Source organism: Mustela putorius, unplaced genomic scaffold (genome assembly GCF_011764305.1).
Source record: "Mustela putorius furo isolate JIRA1106 unplaced genomic scaffold, ASM1176430v1.1 tig00000407_pilon_pilon_pilon, whole genome shotgun sequence".
Taxonomy (NCBI): domain Eukaryota; kingdom Metazoa; phylum Chordata; class Mammalia; order Carnivora; family Mustelidae; genus Mustela; species Mustela putorius.
In genome coordinates this window covers 17,301,941-17,327,243 of record NW_025421373.1, presented here as the reverse complement: position 1 = coordinate 17,327,243, position 25,303 = coordinate 17,301,941, and positions in this window count along the sequence as shown.

Genomic DNA, 25,303 nt, shown 5'->3' with positions numbered 1-25,303 from the left:
TCTAATTTTTTTTTTTTTTTTACTTTATAATTGCTCTTTTTTTCTGGTCTCATAGAGTGGTAGCTTAGGCTATTGATCTGAGTTTTTCTCTTCTCCTATAACCCTTTAATACCATAAATTTCCTGTTAAGCACTGCCTCACTTGCATCTGATAAATTTGGATAATATATAGATTTGTTTCGATTTAGTTCAAATTATTTCTTAATTCCCTTTGAGGCATACTCTTGGAACCACGAATTATTTAAGAATGAACTGTTTGGGTCCCAAGTGTTGGAGACCTTAACCTTGAATTTTTATATTATTGATTTTAGTTTAATTCCATTATGGGCAGATAACATACTTTGTGTATTTTCATTTCCTTTAAATATGTTAAAATTTACTCAACGGCTTATGATACATTCTATTTAGTAATTGCTCCACATGCATTTGAAAAGAACGTGCATTATGCCTTTATTGGAAGGAATCTTATATAGATTTCAATTATATCTTATGGGTTGAGGATGTTATTCAGTTTTATGACCTTGCTCATTTTCTGTGTACAGTTCTAATGCTTACTGAGAAAGTAGTGTTGAAGATTTCAACTAGATCAGTGAGTTTGTCTAGTTTTCATTTTATTTTTGTCAGCTTTAGTTCATGTATTTGAAGATTGTTTTTATGAATACACATTTTGGATTAAGTCTTCTTACTGAATTGATTTCTTTTATTATGTAATGTCCCTCTTTATCCCTAATGTTTTTCTTTGCTTTGAAGTCTATTTTGTTTGATATTAATATAACCACTTCAGGTTTCTTTTGATTAGTTTTGCCTGGTATTTATTTTTCTATCCTATTTTATTTTCTTAATTAAAAAAAATTAAAGATTTTATTTGTTTCTTTGACAGAGAGAGACAGTGAGAGAGGGAATACAAGCAGGGGGAGTGGGAGAGGGAGAAGCAGGCTTCCCTCTGGGCAGGGAGCTGGAAAGCTTAATGCCTAAGCCACCCAGGTGCCCCATATCCTATTACTTTTAAACCACTTATAACATTATATTTAAAGTGAAGTACTTGCCAATAGCATAGAACTGTTTCACCTTATTTCAAACTCTTATTGACATGTCCTTTATATTGTATGTTTAGATCATTTACATTTAATGTAATTATTGACACATTTGGAATTAGGGCTACCATTTTATATTCATTTTTTGATAATTCCTTGTATTTTTAGTGTTTCTGTCTCCCCTTGCTTATTTTCTTTTGGGTTTGTTTGAACATTTTTTTTTAACTATTTCATATTATCTGTTGTGTTTACCATAATCCTTTGAATGGGTTTTTTAATTGGTTGCTCTAGGTTTAAAAATACACACTGAAGTTTTTATAGTTTATTAAGGATTAGTATCTTACTACCTCAGATGTTATATAGAAATCTTATTTTTAATATAGGTTCTTTAACCATTATGCTTTGTTTTGCACTTGTCATACATATTATGTATACATGCATTGAAAGCTCTATCAGAAGATGTAGTTTTTTCCTTCAACCATCAAACATGTATTAAAGAACTCAAGAGGGAAACAGTAATCTATTAAATTTACTGAAATATTGCCCATTTCTATTGCTTTTCTTTCCTTCCTGATATTCAAAACTGCCTTCTGATATCATTTCCCTCTGCCTTGAAGTGCTTCCATTAGTAATTATTTTAAAGCATTCTGCTAGCTCAAGATTTTCCTTCATTTGTGAATGTCTTTATTACACCTTCTTTTCTATGAAATATTTTTGCTGAATGTGGAAATCTTGTTCATCAATTCTTTTCTTGCAGCACTTTACAAATGTTATTCACTTCCTTCTGACTTTTGTTGTTTCTGTTGAGAAGTCCATTTTTGCTTTGTTTTGTTTTGTTTTCCAAATCATTGTCTTTGTAGAAGTAATGTAACATTTTCTTATGGCTGCTTTTAAGATTACTTTTTTATCTTTGCTTTTCAGCTATTTGATTATTAAGTGTATTGGGCATGTTTTTGTTTTTGTTTTGTTTTGTTTTGGTGTGTGTGTTTATCCTATTTGACCTTTTCTGAGCTTCATAAGTCTGTAGCTTTAAGTTTTATCAAATTCTCAAAATTTGAGATCTTTTTATCTATTATTTCTTTAAGTATGTTTTCAAAACCACACTTTTTCAATTCTTTTTCTGAGACTCCAGTGACACAAATGTTAGACCTTTTGGTATTTCCCCACAGTTTCCTGTCTCTGTTCGTGTTTTAAACAAAATGTTTTCTCTCTGTTAAGAAGATTGATTTCAAGAATTTTGTCTTCATTTTTTGCAACATTTTATGAATAATTGCATTAAAATCTTGGTCAAATAATTCCTGCATCTCTGTCAACTTAGTGTTGACATATGCTAATCGACTTTTTACATACAAATTGAGATTTTACTGATTCTTCATATTCCAAGTAATTTTGGATTGTATCCTGGACATTTTGCATATTATGTTATGAGACACTGAGTCTCTTTAAATTCTCTGAGGAATGTTGACATTTTTGTTTTAGCAGGCAAAATATCCAATGGCATTCAAACCACAAGTGCCACTTGCTTTTCCCTTGGCTGTGGTTACAATGTTGGTTCTGTTTTCAAAACCTTTTCAGTACTGTTCATATCTGCCCCATGTGTGTGCTAGTAGTGGCCAGTCTGAGACTTGGACAGTATCTGTATCTTAGGTTAGTTTTCATAGTCTATATAATGTACTCTTTAGGGTCAGAATCTTATATGCACAGCTCAGTGGTTAGTTTAGTAGTTCATAGGCTAATTTATAAGATTTCTTTCCCCAGCTTCTCCCTCTGCTATCTCACTGGTACTTTCTGATTCCCTTGGAGTTCTCAGCTTGAAATATGGGATTTTATTTACTCTAATAAATAGTATAGTTTAGTTACATTGATAAGAAATTTTCATATAATTAGGTAGTTGTAAGGAATAAAGGAATTTCATATTACCTAAAAATATTGGAGTGCTTCCTTATAGAAATTGCTATAAAAATTGTCATTATGCTCTCTATGTAGAATCTATCACTCAGGTCTTGCTATACATCAAGCTTTTGCTATACATCAAGCTTTTGCTATCTTTTTCATACTTTGCCCAACATACTTTCTTTAAAGTTATGTTATTAAATTATTTTTGTGACACTTTAAGGCAGTATGTTGTGAAATAACAATAATATGTATTATGATATAATTATACATAAATATGTAACTATATTATTGTGTAATAATAGAATTATAATATGTAATATATAATAAAGACAATAAAAGTAAAAGCAGTAAAGATAACTTGTAACTAATGCAACTAAAGATAACTAGTATGCTGTAATACAATTTGATACACCATCTAAAAGCGATTTTGAAGATTCTGGTGAGTTGAATGGCTGCATAGTCATTGCAATTTGTTTAGCCACTGATCTCTTCAGTGTACTGTAACTGAAGGACATTGCCTTTCTCAAATGTACCTTCTTCAAGAAGCCATTACCTAGAAGAAAGGAGAAGTTGACCTTGCTTATAGGCATGATCTTCATATCTTTCTGCATGTGCACACACACAAACATATACACACATAGGTAATATTACTGTGATTAATAATGCAGATTTCATAGTCACGCTACTTGGGTTTGAATCCCATCCTAGCCATCTACTTACCAGGTGAACTTGGGTAAGATATTGATATCACTGAACTTTTATCCTTATCTGCAAAATGACAATGATGTTGACACTACCTTTTTCATAGTTTTGAGCATTAAATTATATATTCCATATAAAACAGTTGGCCCTGTGCCTGGATATTGCATAATCTTTCTAAATTTAGTTATTTATCCATTTTATTTGGTTGTACTTACATGTATTTTCCCCTAAAATTTAACTATGTTAGTCAGTACTTTTACTATCATTAAAGAATTATATTAGTTCCATGAAGACAAACTATTAAATCTATGAAGTATAGTGATTGACTGAATGAAGAGAAAAAACATTTTGTTATTCCTTGTATATTGGTGTAAGTCTAGGGTGAAATATCAAAGGCCATCAGAAAGTACCAGGGAGATTATGTTTGTGTGTGTGGCAGGCTAGACTAAAAAATGGGAGGTAATTCCAACTGTAGCATACTGGTACATACACGACCCCCCCCCCCCACTTCAGGCATTCACAAACACATCTGCCTGCAGGCATTCCACCTATGAGCCTTGATTTTGTGACTGTGAGAGCAATGGGAAATCCCTGATCTGTATAATCAAGCCTATCAGTGGGGCCATTTGGAGGGAAAAAAAGTCAGTTAAGCCAGTTGAAGGGAATAATAAAAAATATATATATATTCAGAATTTGAGCCTTTTATTTTAATTACGTTAATAAAAATGCCTTCATTACTGATCTTTTGTTGTTGGGCAGTTGTCTCTCTTTTGAGTATGCAAAATGACGACTATCATCTTAGTGTCATGAATCACAATATCGTCTACAATTTTGATTTTCAGTTTCATGAAAGCAAAATGAGAAATTAAAGTCAATTTTGAAGTAGTCTAAAGGTAAAGTGTTTCAGATTTTATGATTTTCCTCCCAGTATGACTCATACCTGATTTGTTGGCATTTTTGTCTTTTTGCATTTATCAAAATGCAAAATCAAAATTTATCTACATTTATCAAAAATTTTCAAAACTCCTAGACAAATTTTGGTCAAAGTAACATTATTTATTTAGAAGATCACATTTATTTGTCTAGAAAATACTTAATTAAATTTTATAATTTTAGTGAAAAGTCAAAAGAAATAAATGGTTTTGGGAATGATACAACTGCCTCCTTTTATATTAATTATGCTAATATATATATATATATATATATATATATATATACTAGTATTTACTAGGAGTGGGATAGAAAGTTAGATGTGTGTTATTACAAAGTGTTATTGCCCTGTAATAATGATACATGAAGTTAGCTTCAAATTCTGTATATTTTAATTCGAAACTTTAGAAGTCACAATAATCCGGACGCCTGGGTGGCACAGTGGGTTGGGCCGCTGCCTTCGGCTCAGGTCATGATCTCAGGGTCCTGGGATCGAGTCCCGCATCGGGCTCTCTGCTCAGCAGGGAGCCTGCTTCCCTCTCTCTCTCTCTCTCTGCCTGCCTCTCTGCCTGCTTGTGATCTCTCTCTGTCAAATAAATAAATAAAATCTTTAAAAAAAAAAAAGAAGAAGAAGTCACAATAATCTGAATCTTCTTTAAAAGAGCTTCCATTTCGGTTTGTGAGGAATTCATGTCAACTTTGTTATAAAACATTTGGAGGAGTGGGGGGGGGGAGGTCGGGTGAGCCTGGTGGTGGGTATTATGAAGGGCAGGTATTGCATGGAACACTAGGTGTGGTATATAAACAATGAATTCTGGAACACTGAAAAGAAATTTAAAAAATAACTAAAACTTTTTTAAAAAATAAAACATTTAACTCTGGCTACCTGGGTGGTTCAGTTGGTTAAGTGTCTGCCTTTAGGTCAGGTCATGATCTCAGGGTACTGGGATAGAGCCTTGCCTTTGGCTCCGTGCTCAGTGGCAAACCTACTTCTCCTGCTGCCTCTGCTGCTCCCCCTGCTTGTAGTTGCACACGCTCTCTCTGTCAAATAAATAAATAAAATCTTTAAAAAAAAAATTAACTCAGCAAGCATCCCTTTATTTTAGGTTTGCAAGACTTGTCAGTCAGTAATGAACAATATTTTTTGAGTGTTTCATCTGTTAGATACTGTGCTAGTCTCTGAGCACACTGCAATGAAGAAGGTAGAGCTAGGTTCCTGCCCTCATAGCACTTAGAAGAAGAATTCTATTAAAGAAATAATCACGAGTAGGATATGTTTGATATGTACAAGTACAGGATAAGTAGTATGAGAGTTGAAAGGATCTTAAAAGGTATATCCCAAATCTCTGCTAAGTGGTCTTTTGGCCTGTGACTGGACTTGTGATGGGAAATCCACAATCTGCTGAGTCAGCCAGTCCATTTGCTCCTGAAAAAAATTAATAGTTTGTAGCTGGCAAATTTGAAGTGCCCCATTCTTGTTGTATTTGAGTATGGCGCTAAGACAGGTGACAAAGTGCCTGAGGAGAATCTATGTGTCACCATATGCCATAGCCCTCCGATTCTTAGACTCCTGTGAAAATGAATTTTCATTCCTATAGAAAATTCTATTGCTGTGTCAACATTTTAGAGATAGGGCTTCATTCTATGTATCTGATCTGTAAACCATATGTTGAGAATCAAAGTTCTTATGTCATTTATCACTTGTGGCAATTTATCCATTTCCTTACTCTTTATATGTAAAGGTCCTGATTCTTTTACTTTTCCAGTGCTACAGTGGTAGGACTATAATGTCAGGTTCACATTTGTTATTTCCCTCTTGATTATCTCAGTCAGAGTTTAATAAAGTGTGCGGTGTTTACATGTAGTGACCTTGCAAAGGAATTTGTCCTAGAGCCTCAAACAACAGTCATTTATTGTGCGGAGTGAGTCATTAATTTTATCTGACAGATTGAAGATGGTGTGGGAATTAAGGTGCAACCTACAGACCACCTTTCTCAGCTGACTTAACCAGTGACATCATTCTACTTTCTGCTGTCCATTAACATTTGTTCTGAATCCCTGACCGACATGTACCAGTTCCAGAAGATACTTTTCCAGATGACCTGAATCAAGACTGATAACATTTACGTCTGAGGTTTCTATCTGTCCTGCATGATAAATAGAGGTTGAAGCTGATTAATATTTTACAATCTGTGTTCATAGTTACTTGGGGAAATAACCAAAAGTAATAATTCATTGAAGAGGATCTGCTTTAGATTGCCTTTGTGCTTTAGATTGCCTCTTATTCTTTTTTTTTAAATGCATCTTTGCTTTCAGGAAGATCTCCAATGAATAAGACACTCCTTTTGTTCACATACCTTTCCAATTTGCCTTGCTGTTAAGCTGGCTGAAGTGTGTACTGATTTTAACCATTCCGCCAGGTATTATGTTATTTGCTTAATAGCTTCTACTAAAATGATGATGTTAATATGAATGAAGGACACTTTAGCAGCACTCGTGGCTCCTGAGAGTAGCCTGCTAATTGGGTTTCCTGACTGATTGACTTCTCCAGTCAAATATAAATGAATCTGGGAAAGGAAAGACATATCTGGTTTCTTTCTGCCCAGAAGATAAACCATTATAGAAAAATTTTAAAGGTTTATGCAAGCATGCATAAACTTCCCATAAATAGAGGAAATGAATTAGTAGTAAGAAAGAGGAGGGCATGAAGCTAAATAATACTATTATCATATTATTATTTGCCACTGACATCTGGTACAAAAATGATTGTTATTTAATCTTATGGGCTGTCAATATTTAGTGAGGACTCACTATGTTTGAGGCAGTGTGAATAAGAAAGACAAACTTCTTGCATGAAAGATTCATATATTGAAGTTGAAAATTCAAATATTTTATCAATTTAGGAAGAGTCCATGGGGATATGTGAAAGGAGTAACAAAACCAACATGGGAGAGTCAAGAGAGGCCTCCCCAAGGCTAACAGTGGCCAGACTGAGACCTGAAGGGAGAATGGGAGTTTAGTATCTCACTACACATGTCTAGTATCTTCGTTGATTGGGGAGGCCATTCTTCCCCACCCCTGTCAGAAAACTCTAGTGCAGATTTCTAATCACACTTTCCTACACTGTGCCATCTGACTATGGGGCCTAAAACCTCACAGTTTTATGTTGGATTAATTATGGCATTCAGTTTTCAGCTCAACTGTTGACCTATCAGATGAGCATGATCTAAGCTGAGAAAATTATTGTACTTGTACTTGCCTTGAATTTTTCTTAGTTCAGCTGAAGAGTACAAGTTCTTTTTCTTTTTTTTTTTTTTATCTCAAGGCATGGATGGGCAGTGGTACCCATACCACTCATTTCCCCAAGTCATGAAGAAAATCTGAAAGCCCTTCAATGCCATTCATTAACTGAAGAGTGGGTAGTCCTCCATCTCTGGAGCCCTGGAGGCCTCAGTGATATCCTTTGGCATGTGATCTTTCCATAGAAATCTTTGGATTGTGTCTATGTCCTGCTTCTCAATCTGAGTATATTTAGGTACATAAAGCCAGAAATAACCATGATTATCTTTGAGAGCATTGATTCTATTCAAACATTTATGAAAAGAATTAATAATTTAACTTATATGTAGCCAAAACCATGTTTACATTAAAAGAAACATTGATAGCGGCGCCTGGGTGGCTCAGTGGGTTAAGCCTCTGCCTTCGGCTCACGTCATAATCTCAGGGCCCTGGGATCAAGTCCCGCATTGGGCTCTCTGCTCAGCAGGGGGCCTGCTTCCCCTTATCTCTCTGTCTGCCTCTCTGCCTACTTGTGATCCTTCTGTCTCTGTCAGATAAATAAATAAATAAAATCTTAAAAAAAAATTTAAAAGAAACATTGATATATTAAGGAGTAGAATACAAAACTTGCAAACATTTTAAAAGGTTGTATGGACACTTTTAATATTTCAGATTTTTGGTGGCACCTATGGGCTATGCCCCTAGGCTCTCCCAGGGCTGTATTAAATTTTCTAGGCCATGAGATCAATGGGAAAGTTTAGGAGGACTATCCTAGGTGCTTTCTGATTAAAGAAATAATAGTCTAGGTATTTGTATTTTCACTCCATATCTTTGTTTTAGGTTAAGACCTCTTGATTTCTTCTCTGACAATGTGGATATTTTCTTTGATCTTCTCTAGAGGTATGACCAAAGCCTCATGTGGGAGAAACTTAGAGTCCAAATGGTTCCTGTGGTGGGCACAGACATAACTTAAGTAATTTTCCATTTCTACTTGGTAGCCTGGAAATTCAAGTTAGAAAAAGCTTAGCAGATGTTATAGTTTCTCCCAAGGATCTCTTATAAAAGTGCTTACTAGGGATTTTAATGTTATTCAACGTAAAGTCTTCTTGTCTCTTATCCTTTCTTTGAATACTCTTGCAACAACCTATTAAAGAACTACATTTTAACATATTTGTGTGATTCTTAAAATTTCTCAAAGCTATCCATTAAGTAGACCTTTAGATTCAAATTGTCCTTTTTCTTCAATACTGGATCATAACCGTATGATTACAAGCTGTTCATTTCTCATTCCTATAAATTAGAGGAAAAAATGAATTAGTGTTACATTAAATGCAGGCAAAGCTTGAAATTTGGAAGTGAAGTTAGAGCATCTCATGCTATTAGGAAGATAAAGTTATGTACACAGCATTTAGCAGAATACAACCAAAAACTGTTAAAACGTACTTGATTATAGTGTTCAGTATATATGATTTGTGAAGACAAAAATTGAAATAAAAATTTCAGAAAATTGGGTCTGGGGATGTAACTAAACTCCTTATTCATTGATCAAAATTGAAAAGATAATATAGGTTTAAACAAAATCAGACAGCAGTGAAGGTTTAGCTCCCTTAATATCATAGGTGGATTTTAAAAAGTGCAAATTGCATATTAAAACATCGTATCTTTCTACCTGAACTATCATTTCACTGGAGTTTTGTCTTCATTTGCCATTGGTATCCAAAAGCAAGTGACACTTAGCAACATAGACTTGTTTATTCATAGGCTTCAAGTAAAAAGTCAATTATCTTCGAAGAAAAAAATATCAGGGGCACCTGGGTGGCTCAGCTGCTGCCTTCAGCTTAGGTCACGATTTCAGGGTTCTAGGATCGAGCCTTACATCGGGCTCCCTCCTTGGTGGATAGTGTGCTTCTCCCTCTCCTTCTTCCTGCTGCTCCCCTACTTGTGCTCTCTCTCTATCAAATAAATAAATAAAATCTTTTTTTAAAAATTTCAGTATTTATGAATAGATTAACACATAAGTGAAAGGTTCTTCAAAGTTAATCATCTTCTCTTAATAATGTGAACAATCTTTCTTAAATTATTTTTTCTTTGGTTTAATTCCTTTTTTTTTTTTGAAGATTTTATATATTTACAGACAGAGATCACTAGTGGGCCGAAAGGCAGGCAGAGAGAGAGGGGGAGACAGGCTCCTTGTTGAGCAGAGAGCCCGATGAGGGGCTCAATCCCAGGACTCTGGGATCATGGCCTCAGCCAAAGGCAGAAACTTTAACCCACTGAGCCACCCAGGCACCCCTAATTCTTAATCCTTGAATTTTCATGCCAGATTTTCTTAAACGGTACATATTTCTTTATATATTAATCCCTTATCATTAATAGTTTTCACTATTTAATCTCTGTTGGCATAAACATGGCATGCATTCTCTGAGCTCCTTTAACCAGAAAAAATCAGCTATGCTTTTCTTTAAATTGTTGGGAAACTTTAGGGTAATTTTTATGTGATGCTGACCAAGAAGTTGTTTTGATCCAGGAGTTTGAATAACTACTTAGTTTACGTCATGGATCAGTGAGAATGCCATCTCTTTCTTACCTAATGTAATTGACATACAACATTATATTAGTTTCAGGTATATAATACATAGTGATCTGATATTTGTATATATTGCAAAAAATCACCACAGTAAGCCTAGCTAACAAAAATCCCCCCTGTTGATTATTTTTTCAGATTTTTAAAAACTTATTAATATATAATGTATTGTTGGCTTCAGGGGTACAGGTCTGTGAATCATCAGTCTTATACAATTCATAGCACTCACCATAGCACATACCCTCCCCAATGTCCATAACCCAGCCACCCTATCCCTCCTCCCAACCCCCCACCAACCCTCAGTTTGTTCCCTGAGATTAAGTCTCTTATGGTTTGTCTTCCTCCCCGGTCCCATCGCGCCACCCTCCCTCTCAAATTCCTCTTATCAGAGAGATCATATAATAATTGTCTTTCTCTGATTGACTTATTTCACTTAGCATAATACCTCTGGTTCCATCCACGTTTTGCAAATGGCAAGATTTCAGGGTTTTGATGGCTGCATAGTATTCCTATATATATATATATATATATATATGCACACACACACACACACACATACACACACACACACACCATATCTTCTTAATCCATTCATCTGTTGATGGACATCTAGGCTCTTTCCATAGTTTGGCTATTGTGGATATTGCTGCTATAAACATAGGGGTCCATGTGCCCCTTCAGATCACTATATCTTTGGGGTAAATACCCAGTAGTACAATTGATGAGTCATAGGGTAGCTCTATTTTCAACTTTTGGAGGAACCTTCATACTGTTTTCCAGAGTGGCTGCACCAGTTTGCATTCTCACCAACAGTGTAGGAGGGTTCCCCTTTCTCCACATCCTTGCCAACATCTGTCATTTCCTGACTTGTTAATTTTAGCCATTGTGACTGGTGTGAGATGGTATCTCACTGTGGTTTTGATTTGTATTTCCCTGATGCAGAGTGATGTTGAGAACTTTCTCATGTGTCTGTTGGCCATTTGGATGTCTTTTTTGCAGAAATTTCTCTTCATGTCTACTGCCCATTTCTTGATTGGATTATTTGTTCTTTGGGTGTTGAGTTTGATAAGTTCTTTATAGATTTTGGATACTAGCCCTTTATCTAATATGCCATTTGCAAGTATCTTCTCCTATTCTGACAGTTGTCTTTGATGTTTTTGACTGTTTCCTTTGCTGTGCAAGAGTTTTTGATCTTGATGAAGTCCCAATAGTTCATTTTTGCCCTTGCTTCCCTTGCCTTTGGCGACATTTCTAGGAAGACGTTGCTGTGGCTGAGGTCAAAGAGGCTGCTGCCTGTGTTCTCCTCAAGGATTTTGATGGATTCCTATCATACATTGAGGTCCTTCATCCATTTTGAGTCTATTTTTATGTTTGGTGAAAGGAAATGGTCCAGTTTTATTCTTCTGCTTGTGGCTGTCCAATTTGCCCAACACCATTCTAACAACAATTTTTTAATGTATTCACACTGCCTCCAGAAAAACGTTGCAACTTCTTAGCAGAACATAGTCTTCCTATCAGATCCCCAGTCTTTGTGAAGCTTTTAAATTCATTTTCCATTCCTTCTGTTTCATACTTTGTGGTCGACTCACCTTGAGTGTGCTGTTCCCCAACCTTTCAATGCTGTTTCAGGTTTCCACAGTGAGGCCTCTGCCAGCAGTGCCCATTCTGCTTATGCATTTTTTGAGCCCCTGTATATAAGCCTCAGTTCCTGTGGAAATGTTTGCCTGAAATCTGTGGGCAGAATTATATTCTTCCTTTTCTGTGCCCTCAAGTATCGTATATTTGCATTTTATATTGCAAATTATTCTACTATTCAAATTATAATTATATATGTATATATTTACATATCTTTAGTTAGACTGTTGGACTGTGAAGTCAGGGACTTTGTCTTATTTATTTATTTATTTATGACTTCAGTGCCTTTGTCTTTGTCATGTAATATAGAATTAACTCCTCCCAACATTTTATTATGATAATATGCAAATAGACTGAAAAGATCAAAAGTTGACATAATTAGCCCATATATCCACAATATACATACAATGATTTTTATATTTGCTCTAGTTGCTTAATCTATATTATCCCCTATAACTTTCTTTCTCTATGTATAGGTATATATGTATACATATACATATATTTTGTTGGAATCATTAACAAATAAGATATCATAACACTTTATCTATAAATACTTTAGTTGGTATTTCCTAAAAAAAGACTTTATCCTACAAATCTAGGTAGGTATCCTACAAATACCTAACAAAAAACCATAATTTCCTAATATCATCTAACATCCAGTCCATAATTAAAATTTCCCTAGTCCCCAAAACTTTAGAGTTTTGTTTTTTTTTTTAACCAGCTTATTACTAATTTTGATCAAATAAATGAATCCCAAAACCCAGTATTGGCACAGCTTGAATGTTTTTTTATGGAGAGAAATATGGAATGCATATTTGATATTTGAAATTCTGTTTTTTGAAATGTCAGATTAAAGCTGATAGTTATGGCAATTGGCATGAAGCATGTAGGATTTAGATTATAATTGAAAGAGCTTAATTAAAGCCGAGCAATATCGCTGCATTGGCACTTATTGCACCAACAGAAAAGCCTTTGAAGCCAGCCCTAATAGACAAGAATGGCAGGAATCAATCCAGGTAGTTATAAAGGCATCTGCTGCTATTGTGAAGGTCATCGAGTGTAGACATTATTTGGCTAAGCCATTCTTATTTAATGCTGTGCCATAAAATTTCTTGGTTGTATATAAATTGTGGCAGCACATGCGAAGTCTTAGGTCATTTTGTACCATTAGCTTACCTAAAATTGCTTACTGCAGTCCTACATTCTAGATCATTGCCACTTACTGACGACTGAAGAAAAATTTTTAAGAGATCCAGGCACAAAGTGCTGTGTAGCTTCAGTCTTGTTCCCAGAATTTTCCATTCCAGCCCCTCCATAGCCTTTGCTATCATCAGCAGATGCTCTTTGTGATTCTGCCTTTGTTATTTTTCCTACCGCTCTGATTCAAGGTGGAAATTGCCATCACATGGTAACCCTGCTAGAGGAAAGTACCTCATTAGCAATATTTTCCATAGGCACTAAGATAGAATAAAGGAAAATCAGAACAATGTAGTAGCAAAATCAGTAGTGGAGCTGCATGATATAAAGAATAAAATAGCTCAGAATGTGAAAGTCTTAACCTTGCAGAGATGACTTTGGAAAAATCACTTCTCTATCCTTCGGTTTCCTCATCTGTTAAATGGAAACAAAACAGACTACAAGGGAGAATCAGATGAGGCCTAAGAGTGTTCTTCGAACTAAAACAGCTCCAATATGTACGCGTGCGCGCGCGCGTGCGCGCGCGCGCACACACACACACACACACACACATCATATTGTCAACTTACTTCGAGAGACTTAAAGTTTTTCACATCTGATCTACTATAGTCCTGAGGCATGAAAAGACTTGTTCCCTTTAAAAATGTTTATGTGGAGGCACTTGGGTCACTCAATCAGTTAAGCATCTGCCTTTGGCTCGGGTGATCCAGGTGATCCCAGGTGATTCCAGGATCTTGCCATTGAGTCCCACATCAGTCTCCATGCATTACAGGGAGTCTGCTTCTCTCTCTGCCCACCCCCCACTCGTTTTTCAATCTCTCTCTTTCTCTCAAATAAATAAAACTTTAAAAAAAAATAAAAATGTTTACACAAACCATGCTAAACAGCATCAGCAGTTTTATTTTGGAAACTCTTTGGAGGAGTTAAGCAGGTGATGACATTTCTCCATGTATTTTCTTGAATCATGAACCTTGGATATTCTAAATTATCAGAAAGTATACCTGTTTTATTTTCTAGTTGTCAGGAGTATTGTGCTCAGAGCGAATCCATCTGTTTCAAATCAAAGCACATGCTTGAAACTGTGGGGACAGAGGGACTGCAGCATTGGTTTTATTTTTAATCTGTGTGCCCAAATCTCTATTGAGAGGAACCCCTAGGTAGCATTTACTGGGATGCTTTCACAGAATACAGGGCTGTTTATTCATTGCGGTAATGGATTGGTTACTTACTGCTCTCTACTAAGAATAGCATGGGTTCTAGAAAGAGAACCATTATACAAGGTTCTAAACCCCAAACCTGGATAAAACCCAATATTGTTGATTCAGCACACAATTAATGGCTTTCTGTATGAAGATAATTGAAAGGATTGTAAGAGAGAAAGAGGCCCTGCCCTCAAAAGGTTGGCTGTTTAATGGAAGAATTAGCTGAATTCCTGGATAAGTGTAAAACATGAGATTTTGTGGAGAGGTTTAAATCAAGTTCTTTCAAAGAGAAATTCTCATAATTTCTACTTCCTATGTTGAAACATACTCTTCAGCTAGCCCTGATCTTCCTCTTACTGTCCTAATGTAAATTTTTCTGTAGGGATGAGCTTCACAGAAAAAAAAAAACAAAAAACAAAAAACAAAAAATGAACAACAACAACAACATAACAGAAAAAAACCCTGTTTCCTTCCCCCACTGGTCACTCAAAGTACTTGTGCTAGCTTTTGTCATAGGAGAGAAAGTGGAGGTATAAGGAAGAAAATGTAGAGCAGGGCTCACACTTCGGAAAAGCATCTCGAAAGGACGAGGTAATGGGTGTAGGCAATGGTGCATATTGAGTGCCACTTTATGTCAGACACTAAGCTGTTTCACCTGGAGTGGAGGAAGAGATAATGTTTACACAGTATATTTTATTAAAGCTGGCAGTATTACTTCGATTTTAGACATGAGGAAAGCAGAGACTCATGGAAAGAAGGGTACCTGCCCAATATCTCACAATTAAAAATTGCACAAATTACTTTCGAACCAGGTCTCTTGGACTTCAGCCATTCTGTTCTATCATTTTTCTTGGCAAGCAACTGAAGACCAGGGTAGTAATATAGTGGAAAGAGCTAAGGACCAGGATTCCCAGGGATTAGTGAAGCCCGCCTATTAGGAGGTCCAGAGCCAAAATTTGGAAAATATAACTAAATAAACAGACCAAGTCAGGGGTACCTGAAACCAAAACAGTACTATAAACCATATTTGTATATTTTTAATAGGCACATTATTGTGGTAGTTGGAACAGAAATATAAATGTCTGTGTACAAATGTCACAATTAATACGAAGCATGAAAAAGCAAAAATATAAATATTAAAAAGCTTTTAGTCTGAGCTATTTTTAAGCTCAAGGCCATGGCATGTGCCTTTGCTGCATGATGGTTAATTTTATTTGTCAGCTTGACTAGGTTAAGGGATGCCACGATAGCAGGTTCTTGTTTCTAGGTATGTCTGCAAAAGGGTCTGCAGAAGAGATTAGCATTTGAGTTGGTAGACTGAGGAAAGCAGACCATCCTTACAATATGGGTGAGCAACATCTGATCCACCAAGAGCCCAAGTAGAACAAAAAGGCAGAGGAAGGCTGATCCTTTCTTTTTGCTTGATCTTAGACATCCATCTTCTTCTATCCTTTGACATTGGTGCTCCTGTTTCTCAGAATTTCAGATTCAGAAAGGGAAGTTCTCAGTTCTCAGCCCTTCAGACTGAGACTGAATTACACTACTGGCTTTCCTGGTCCTTCAGCCTGCAGATGGCAGATCTTGCACTGTCCTGGCATGAATCATTGGCCAAATGAAGCAGAAAATAATAAAATGCATTTCTTTAAAAACATTTTCATTTTTGCATTTTAAATATTGTATTTTGCTGAGTGTATATAAAATGTATTACTAACCAAAGGGCGATGGGCATATATTTTTTAACTCTTCCTTATGTCATCATCAAGATTGTTGCCAGCTCCAAAAATACCTTTGTTCTGTCTTTCTCTGAAAACCCAAGAATCCCTTTTCAGGCCACATTTTCCTCTTGCCTCTTACACTGCTGGGAATGCCTGCCTTGTGAAATGCCTTTGCCTGCTTTCATAGCACTGTCCTGCTCTGTTTTTGTAAGTTCGCTACTCTGCAGCCTTCTTTCTGAACTCTGCTTCCTGCCCCCAACTATGAAGCTTCCTGGAGCTTGGCTCTCAGGTATCCTCAATGGAAACATTGTTCAAAACAAGCTCAGCCTCAAAAATCTCAACTATTACACCTAAATGTCAGACCTGAAACCATAAAACTAAAAGAAAGGGTAGGCAATAATTGGCTTTAGTAGCATATCTGTGGATATGTCTCCCGAGGCAAGGGAAACAAAAATGAACTGTTGAGACTACACCACAATAAAAAGCTTTTGCACAGCAAAGGAAACCATTAACAAAACAAAAAGCGAACTACTGAATGAGAGAAGATACTTGCAAATGATATATCTGATAAAGGGTTAATATCCAAAATATGTGAAGAACTTCTACACCTCAATATCAAAAACTCCAAATAATCTGACAAAAAATGGGACGAGGACTTGAACAGAGATTTTCTCAAGAAGACATACAGATGGCCGACAGACACATGACAAGATGCCCATCATCACTCATCATCAGGGAAATGCACATCACAACCACAATGAGATACCACCTCACGCCTGTCAGAATAGCTAGTATCAAAACCAAGAAATAGCAAGTGTTGGCGCGGATGTGGAGAAAAGGGGACCCTTGTGCACTGTTGATAGAATGTAAATTGGTGCAAGCACTGTGGGAAATATGGAGTTTCCTCAAAAAATTAAAAATAGAAATAGTGTGTGATCCAGTAATTCCACTGCTGGATATTTATCCAAAGAAAATGAAAACATTAATGCAGAAAGATACATGTGCCTTTGTGTTTATTGCAATATTGTTTACAATAGCCAAGATATGGAAGCAACCTAAGTGTCTACAGATAGATGATTGGATAAGCACGGTGTGTTTGTGTGTGTGTGTGTGTGTGTATCTGTGTGTTTATAATGGAATATTAGCCATCAAAGAGTACAGTCTCGTCAATTGTGACAACGTGGATGGACCTACAGGGTTTTATGCTAAATGAAATAAGGCAGGCAGAGAAAGACAAATACCATTTGATTTCGTTTGTATGTGGAATCTAAAAAATAAAGCAAATAAACAAATGAACAAAAGACCAGACTCTTAAATACAGAGAACAAACTGGTGGTTTCCAGAAGGAGGGTGGATGAGGGAATGGATGAATAGGTAAGGGGTATTAAGAGATGCATAATTCCAGTTATAAAAGAAATAAGTCATGGAGATGAAAAGTGTAGCACAGGGAATATGGTCAGTAACAGCGTAGTGACATTGTATACTGTCAGATTGTGACTACACTTACCTCAGTGAGCACTGAGTAATGTATAGAATTGTCAAATCACTATGTTGTACACCTCAAACTAATATAACACTGTCAATTATATTTCAAAAGTAGATTTTAAGAAAAGGGAAAAAAAGATGGGGCACTTGGGTGGCTCAGTCTAAGGATCTGCCTTTGGCTCAGGTCATGATCCTAGGGCCCTAGGATCAAGCCCCACATCAGGGTCCCTATTCATCAGGGAGCCTGCTTCTGTCTCTCCCTCTGCCTCCAGCTCTCCTTGCTTGTGCTTATGTGCTCTCTCTCTCTCTGTCAGATAAATAAATAAATAAATAAATAATTTAAAAACTGTTTACAAGAAAAGGAAAAAAGAATAGAAACTATTCACTACCTTTTGCTTACCTAAACCCTGGGTCACAAACCTCCGCCATCTCTTCCCAGATGTTTCAGTGTCATTACAGATTGCATTTCTCATTCTTCACCTGAAATATGTTTTCCTTCCTTTGTAGGTTCAATTTTAAAATTGTAATTTAATGATGCTGATTTTTTTTTTTTTTTTTTTGAGAACGGTCACTTGAGTTGCTCTTAGTTTTGCACATATCAGGCAAATAGACACCTGGTGGAAGTTAGTAAGTGACCTTTTTTATTCACTTGTTTTTGGTACATGGAGGTTTAGCTCAGTGATTCTCCAAGTGTAGTAGCGGGACTTAGTAGTATTTACATTCTAGACCCCACCCAGACTTATTGGATCAGAAATTCTGGTGGTGGGGCAAGGCAACCTACTTTTAATAAATTCTCCAGATACTTTTCATGAAGACATCCTGAGGTTTGAAAACAACTACTTTGTACCTCTTAGTATACAGAAATGATGTTGCACCAATTTGCAAGGTTGCCTAGGGCTGACCTTGGGGAGAGAAATTCTGAGATTCAATACCTATACTTTCTGAGACCCAAATTTAGAAGAGCATACAGATATGTGGATTACTTGAGGAACTGTGATCACTTGGTACAACATTTGGGCTGGTGTTTTACACTCAATACCATTTTAAAAAAAATTTATAACAGCTGCATTAAAATATAATTTATATATCACTGTTAAAAATGGTTAAAGACAATGCAGGTAATATAAACTTTATTAAATACTTAATGAAGTGGGCAATCTCTGTTCCCAAGAGTCCAGGGAATTGCAAAATGGGTGGAAGACAGGAAGCTTGTATAGAGTAAGGAATAAGGAACAAGGAAGAGAAAAATAGGAAACGAATTAGGAACAAGGAAGTAAGTAGAGAGCCCAGTTGGTATTTGAGGATTGGCTGACTGGATATACTGGTTTCTGGTTAAGAAGATTATTTACAGGATGTGAGGGTGATCTGGCTGCAATATCTGTCACCCTATTGATCGCCAAGGTTGATTTGGCTGATCTGGCTACGTGGTTGTCCCCTTCCTGCCTCACCTCTCCCTGTGTGTCCTTTCTGAAACTGTGGACCATTCTTTACCTCCAAACAAGCTCTCAGGATGCATTTGTAGGAGAACATAGGGTAGTCAAGATCCTAAGACTCCAGACACATCCAAATGAGGTGCTGCTTGTGGCAGTGTGCCTTTCTTTGAAAACAAACAACAACAACAACAAAGAAAAGAAAAAGAAAGAAAGAAAAGAAAAAAGAAAAGAAAAAGAGAACATTTACAGGGACATGAAAGTTATCTAAGTTTTGGTTTGTTGATGTGACAGCAAGACAGGAGTGGCTCCACTTGGGCCTGGAAATTTATTTCAACACTGTAAAATTTATCCACTGAAAAGTACATGGTTCATGATTATTTGTATATTCATAAAATTGTGCAGCCGTCACTACCCTCTAAAAAGATTTATAGAAGCTGAGTTTGGTGAAGTATGTGAATGATGCTAGTAATTTGTTTAAGCCAGATCTTTAACCCATCAGGGAATTTTGGTCCACAGTGACAGCACATATGCACAAAAGCTAGGTGCCCTGTGGAGATAGAACTCAAGAGAAGCACTTCATGACTGGGACTGGTAGGAAAAGATCCTTATAGCAGAGGCAACTGGTGTGTTCCAAAATATCATTGAAGACCAACCTTCAGTAGAAATCAACAGTGAATGTTCGCCAAAGGCAGGTTCAATTTGTGTATGTTGTCCTAGCATAATTATTCATACCGTGCCCTGTCACTCACCAACATGTAGCAATTTACATGATAAATCATATGATCTTAATTGGGCCTTCTAGTTCTCTCTCAAAGATCCTCTCTCTCTGGTACTGAGCCTAGCCTCCTCTGAAGCCCCAAATCCAATTTTCATCTCCAAAGGTCAGTGAGACCACCACTCTGCACTGTCGTCCCACCAAGTGCACAGAGTACCACTATCCATGGGGCAACTAGGGATACTTCATTTTTCTCCTTTGTCACCTATTGTCCAATATCTGGAAAATTATATCAGATAACTTTAATTTTGGTCTATTTATTATTCAACCATGGCATTACATCTGTGAGATTGTCTGCATGTCATTATTAAGAACTGTAGTTTATTCTTTGTCTTTTTTGTTTAAAATTCCTTATATCAATAATATACGACAGTGAGTTTATTAAACTTTTGATGGATATTTTGCTGATTCTACTCTTCGACTATTACAAATTATACATATTTTTTGGTAGGCATATACACTTACTTCCATTGGACATACATCCTGAAGTAGAATTTTTGAGATATATAGTGTGTTGATCTTCTTTAGATGTTTAAGTAGTTTTTTGAAATGGGTTTACCATTTTGCCTTTTACCATCAGTGCATGAGCATTTCAGTTGCTCACATTCTCACCAACACCTGGTGTCATCAATTCTTTAAATTTTAGCCATTTTTGTGGGACTGTTGGAACTCCACAATTTTTAATGTTGAATGCTTTATTTTTTACTTATTTCACACTCAATCTCTTTACAAATATGCTAAGTGAAATAAGACAATCAGAGAAAGACAATTATCATATGATCTCACTGATACGAGGAATTTGAGAAACAAGAGAGGATCATAGAGGAAGGGAGGGAAAAATGAAACAAGGTGAAACCAGAGAGGGAGACAAACCATAAGAGACTCTTAATCTCAGGAAACAAATTGAGGGTTGCTGGAGGGGAAGAGGGTGAGAGGGATGGGGTGGGTGAGTGATGGACATTGGGGAAGGTATGTGCTATGGTGATTGTTGTGAATTGTATAAGACTGATGATTCACAGACCTGTACCCCTGGGACAAATAATACATTACATGTTAATAAAAATAAATAAATAAATAAATAAATGCATATTCTTGTTTCTGACAAAAAAAAACCCCCACATTTAAATCTCTAAAATTTATATCCCATATCTTCAAATGAAAATAAAATCTACATATGTAAAATTTAGAAATTATTTCAACTTAATCTTTTAAAATATAAATAAAAATTTTAAAACAAATATAATATTTTATTTTATGTATGTGTTTTATTAAATGGTGGCATTAAGTTGCATCATTTCTAAAACATCTAATAATTTTTAATTCTTTACGTGTATATATACTTTTTGTTACATTTTGAATTCATACCTAGTATTTTTTGGAATTTTTTAGTCTTTCTAGATGCTCAATTATCATATCTCAAAATACTATGCTTCTTAGATTCTTTAAATAAGTGGCAGAATTCATTGATATGTACTTTTTAATAGATATTATCTGTTGCATACATGGCCCTGTACTAGGTATGGCACTGTACACACCCATGAACAAGGCATGGCACATTTTTTCAATGAGTATGTTCTCAAAGCAGCCATTAGGTGAATGCACCAATGCTTATTATAAGCATTTCTCAGATGTTTTCCAAGGAACATCTTGCTTAAGATTATGGTAACTTGGGCAAAAAGCAGAACATGAAAAACACCCACAACAGTTCTGTCATCAAAATAATTTGAGAAAACAATGCTATAAAATATAGAAGATGGTGAGAATACTTTGGATTTCAGAAAAAGAGTCCATATTTAAATTGATATCTTTAAGTAATACTGGTATTCACCTAATATGGTTTGAAAAATGGAAATTGATTTATTCTTGGAGTCCTAACATGGAGCTTTCAAACTTATCTATGATTGTATATCTCTGGTGAGGATTTGGGCTCCTGGTGTTCCTTGACCTTTCTATTAATTTATCTGTAGGGTTCATTAGGACTGCCTGATTAATTTTTGTTACATTCATATGTTATTGATCTAGTAGTTTATATGTAGAAAACCTTTCTGTTTATTGTTTTAGACTAAATAAAATAATATTGTCAAGTGACACGGAATTGTTCTTACTCCATTTATAATATTGCATATATTGTTACTCAGTATTGGAAGAATTTCTTTAATTTAACTAGGCTCTTATATTGGTTTTTCTAGATCTGAATGTCTGATCATATTTATGAAGTTAATAAGTAAAGTTAGCATGTTAATATGAAGACATTTTCAGCATTTATCTGAAAAATGGGGCATGGTTTATTCTCAGGGCATTAGATTTTTCAGAGAATTTCAATGGCTACAATGTACTTGCACTCACTTTCCTAAAGCTTCTTTTTTCCCCTCCAATTCAACTTGGTTTATATAACCTCTCCTATAAGCTATTTCTAGTAAATAATGGATGTTCACTACATTATTTTAAAAGTTGCCTGAAAACATGTCTTACTATATGGATTACTCTTTTCACTTTGTGTAGCCATTTTTAACTTTCCAAGGTGATTTTTCATGTTGTATGTTTTAAACATTTTCTTGCCCTCCATACCACCCTGTAATTGTAAGATAGGTATATTCATTTCTTTGTACTACAAGGAGGGTGAGGGTTTTGTCATACACTTGTAATTGATTTACCAAAGTTTGCACAACCAGCTAGTAGCAGTGAGTCTTATAACCTTGGTACTGGCTCCTATTTCAGTGATATTATGCCATATTAAATACTCAGGTTTTCTTCATAAATATTTAATATAAGCAGTGATTTAATAAATAGATATTTTATTCTAGAAGAAACTTAATGACTTTTTAAAAACGGAATTTGGTTAGAAATGATTTTAGTTTAAAGGCCCATTGGAGATTAATTCATAGCAAAGCTGTTTTCCCAATGGATACATTCTGCAGTATCTAAGCTCGGTATATTAAAAATGTGCTTATTTCCCAGTATGCTTTTATTTAATCAGCTATATGGTTTTAATTACCTCTTAGAAAAGAATTTTACTTCTTGCTATTAAAATGTCAAGACAATTTCATGAAAAAAACCCAGAAAGACTAATTTCTTAAGTCATACACAAGCACAGTCTCATTATTTATTCTTACCTCATTTGCACTTGGGCCAGTGACATCTATTACTGTAGCTAAAATTTCAAAATTCTAAAATGTCAATGTATTATTTGTTGAATATAGAGATTCTAATCTCAAAGGGGTGTCATTATTTTGTGACCTGCTTCCCTTCAGTCTTCCATCAGTGCTTCATTTAGTGGCTTACTCTGGCTCTTTCTGTTCTCATTCTCCCTTCTTTGACATCCCTTCCCTGTGGCAGAGAGCACTTTCTCAGGATTGCTGTGGGTTTCCAGGTAGATGCGGCCCATGAGAAACACTGGTGGGAGGTGGAGCCTTAACGACCAGGGAATTTTTCACTGGCTTCTGCCTTCGGTAGCACTTCTGGCAGCTGCCAAATTTCTTCCACAGTCCGTTTCCTCCACAGCTCCTGTACCAGAAAGAGAGCACCTCCTCTCTAGCTCCAGTCTTCAACATACACCCAGACTTCCAGGCTCTAGTAACACTACCTCTTTCCACTGGCCTTTCTACTCTAGAGATGGGAAAGCCTTCTTAAAGTTGCTGACCTTAGTTGTCTCACCGTCTTCTGTTTGACTCCTCTGCCTTCTCTTCCTCGGTGTAACCAGTTTTCTGTATTAAGACCCACCCATTTGTAAGACTCGGGGGTTTCTGCTTGGAAGCTGCCAGATACAGCATTCAGTGTAGCCACTCAGTGGAAGCTCTTGTGGTATATCACTTTTTCTTCACCATTTTTATCAAGTTAATCACCTTCTTTGGCTCCTCTTCCTATTTTTTAAAATAATTTTTAGTACCTTTTTCTTTTTTTTTTACAGTAACTATTTATGTATCCAAATCTTCCCAGGCCTCATTTGGTTAGCAGGCAGGTCATATAACAGGAGATCTCAAATTTTGTTTAGTATTCCCAGACGCTACCTTTATGGCTATGATATGAGTCCCCTTAGGCAGTATTTCTCACTACCATACACGCCGGGGACTCTTCGTGATTGCCTCATATACATTTAAACACTGGTTATGATCCCTCAGTTTGCTGTTTATGCTCTGGCTAAGCAGTGCCTGGTCTCTGAACCCATGGAAATGCTTAGCTAACAAATGTATGCTGCTTTAAGCTACTATATGTGTGGGTTGCCTGGGTGGCTCAGTCGACTGAGCTTCTGACTCTTGATTTTAGCTTCAGTCTTGGTCTTGGGGTTGTGGGATACAGTCCCATGTCAGGCTCCACGCTGGGCGTGGAACCTGATTGGGATTTTCTCTCCCTCTTGTCTCTCTCTCTCTTTCCCTCTCTGGAAAAAAAAAAAGAATTAAGCTACTAAATTTGTGGTGATGTGTTATACAGTAATATAAAACCAATACCATTGCAGAATTTATTTTCAGTTGTCCACTAGATGTGTTTTTATATATTTCCATAATTTCCACGTGGATGTCTTATAAGCTCTTTCACATGCACCTTATCACCAATACAATTATTTTTGTTCCTTAAAGCACCTTCCCTTCTCATATTGAGTACCATATTTTATTTAATAAACTATGAAAGAAACCTAGAGCTGCTCAAGCCAGAAATTAGTCTCCCTTTATCTCATTTCTAATAGGTCACCAAGTGTTATATATTTTACCACAGAAAAACACTTTGAAATTAATCCAGACTTTTTACTCTCTTGCTGAAGTAATCCAAAATCCAATTTTCAAACTCCAGTCAAGCCATCATGTTTTCATGTGTGAGTTCTCTGGAAAAAATAAAACAAAACACCCCCCTCCCACCAAACACCCTGAAATCCCCCAAAACAAACAAACAAACAAACAAACCAAAAAACAAAGGAAGCAAACAAACAAAAAAAGCAAATCCAGTCATTCTGTTGATGAATCTCCCTAATTGCCAACATGGTGAAATTCAGACATTTTAGTTAGGCAAACAAGTACAAATTCTAATCAAATCTTTTTATCTTTTAGTATCCTATTCTAATATTTCTTTTTAAAAATTTTTTTAATTTCTTAATTTTTTTAAACTAATATTTCTCATTCTAACTCTGTGTATTACTGTTATTTCAGTATTTACCATGTTTTCTTACCTTCTTTGCCGGTAATATGCCCATTATTTTCATTCACTCACTCACTCATTTATTTATTTATTTAATGTGCCACGTCTTGTTTATTAGTTCAGGACAAGATAGATGTTGTCCCTGACTTTGTGGAGTTCACATTCCCATGAGCAGATCAGATGATAAATGGTAAAACATAAATATAAACAAATAGACATAATGCCAAAGTATGTGTGTGTGTGTGTGTGTGTGTGTGTGTGTACACACACACACATATATATATATTTAAAGATTTTATTTATTTATTTG